Here is a 2661-nt window from a genome sequence, read left to right as displayed (position 1 = left end):
ACATTCTATAATGATAGAATGTATATGGGAGACATAGTCTATATACATGGGATGGAAATCTATAATGATAGATTTCAAGATATAATTGGATTATATCAATCCCTAAAATAGACAAGAGATGCTAGGAAGTTTCTCATATGATGATAAACTTCAATTAGAATGACAATTCTAGTGAGACTAGGAAGTTGTTCTTCTCAAAGGGAATGTACCCTTTGACTCCCAAAGAAATAATGCGTAAATAGAATCCTTTATGCATACGCAGAAAGGTGATTTATGTATTTCATATTGTATGAAAACATTGATATAAGTCGTACCTAGAACGGTACAAGATGATATCAGTGCAAGCCCAGGATCAGAACCATGGCAACTGTCAAGTGAATCCTTAGGTATTTAAGAAATACTAAGGATGGATTCCTCAAGAATGAGGAAGAATTAGAGTAACGTAATGGAAGCGTAAATGTATTAGATTATGAATCTAATCCATCATGGAATATCTCTTCATTATGAATGAAGTGATAATGAGATATCTCTTTATTATGACTAAAGAGATATTTGGGTGGAAACATTAAAAGTAAATGACTTTAATGTGTTCCATCATGTATGCAAAATATATTGCCATATAGAAGCTTACAACATTGTTGTTTGGATGGGAAAGTTCATTCATGAACTCTTCATTCGGTTCCAACCAGAAAGTGTATGACACTAATGGGGCGATAGCTCAAGCCAGGGAATCAAGGTCTCATCAAGGTCCAAACTCAAATGAGAGACTGAACCACATGATTGAGAATCATGTATAATGGTGACGTCGTTATTCTCAAGGTTGCTTCTATGGATAACATATAGATATCCATTGTTTAGGCCTACTACTCAGCCATTTATGAAATGAATTACAGAAGAGGTATCATCAATGATGACTAAGCTGATTGGCTCTAGTGCAAGTGGGAGATTGTTGGAAATGTGCCCTAAAACCAATCATATGATGATACTTTACGGACATTTCAAACTAATGTAGTTTAAATGTAAAGGGCAAAGATTATTGTTTGAGCCGTCTAATATAAATGTTATATGCTTAAACGATAAGTCCAAGGAATATGTGATTGGAAGAATGCGATCTAAAGAAGTTAGATTCATGAGACCATTCTTTCGTTGACACATCCTAAACGTTCCTGATCATAGGATTGTCAATTGGGCATTGACAGTCCGTTAAGATCAGTACGTGCTATGTCTTCTCTCAGGGAGAGTGACTAGTCTCGAGTCATTGGTGTGTGTGACATCAAGACAAGTACGTAGGTGCTCAATAGAGAATGAGTTCACTGAACACGATCAACGAAGAGTTCTCATATTCATGTCACATGAGAACTCATGGTTGGGATAATGCAAATTAGTCTTTTGACCTGAGGCATCACAGTTGTCTTGTGGTTAGGTCCTTAATCTTTGATTATGTCAAAGTCACTCTATCAGGGTGTCCACGACATCGTTGGGGTTAAGCTACTTAGCCATGGAGGCAAGTGAATGCGCAACAAGGGATCTCTAACCTTCAAACTGTTTGAGGGAGAATACTCTATGATATGATTTAAAATCTCTGGCCAGAGTATGAATGAGATGTTGGAATGCGTTCCAGATCACATTCAAGGTAATCATATAAGTACAAGATTCACATTGGATAGTAGACATGAATAAACTATCAAACCAAACAATGTGGTCAAGAGTATTGTATTAGAGAAAGACCGTATTGCATTTGTAATCCTAAACTGAATAGGTTCTCCACCTCTTCTGATTAGCTTGGGTAACCATGATATGCTGCTAGGTGTCACTCATGGTTTGTGGAAGCCCTAAAAGTGTATTATCACTAACGGGAGAATTGAAAGTAAGTTTCAATTCACAATCGATTTGAAAGAGTTTGAATCGCCCACTGCCTCGCTAAAAGGAACCTAATGGATCGTACACCGTGTAAGGTAGAGTTTGAAGAAACAACGGAGATGAGTAAGAATAATTAAATGGTTTAATTATTTATCTAAGGCTAGGATTAATTAATATGTTAATTAATCAAATGAATAAGTTCGTTAAAGACCTCGGGTTAGTTTTGGGCCGCAAGGCCCAATGGGATTTGAATGTCAAGCCCATTAACTCAAGTTGTATGACAACTTGAATAAAACAAAGGGCTTGAAAGCCCAATAAACCTATAGGCTAGCCATGTGTAAAAGAATAGGGCTTTTGGTCCATTAGGTCACTTATTTGTGTTGGAAGTATGCCCACAAAGCCACTCATTTGATGTAATAGCTTTTTGGAATACTTATTGTGTTAAACTTTTATATGTTTAATAGAAGGGCAAAGCTTATTGTTAATCACTATTTATAGTATCTTGTGTTTAAGCAATAAGGGAATCCAAGGAATGTATTTGATCTAAGAGACAAGTGATTTAAGTTAGTTAAATTGACGAGACCTTTCTCTTATGTTCATTCCTAAAACGTTCCTAGCCATAGGATTGCCAATTGGGCATTGACAATCCGCTAAGGTTAGTATGTGTTATGTCGACTCAAAGCGTGAGTATGAACTAGTCTCAAGTCATTTGGTGTGGGACACTAAGGCAAACACATAGGTGCTCGAAAGAGTAATCGAGTACACTGAACTACGATCAAACAAGAGTTCGAACATACATGT

The sequence above is a fragment of a genome, unplaced genomic scaffold (genome assembly GCF_019419815.1).
Source record: "Pyrus x bretschneideri cultivar Hongxiangsu unplaced genomic scaffold, Pyrus_bretschneideri_v1 Contig120, whole genome shotgun sequence".
Taxonomy (NCBI): Eukaryota; Viridiplantae; Streptophyta; class Magnoliopsida; order Rosales; family Rosaceae; genus Pyrus; species Pyrus x bretschneideri.
The sequence above is the reverse complement of the archived record's forward strand: the minus strand, read 5'-3'. Positions refer to the sequence as shown.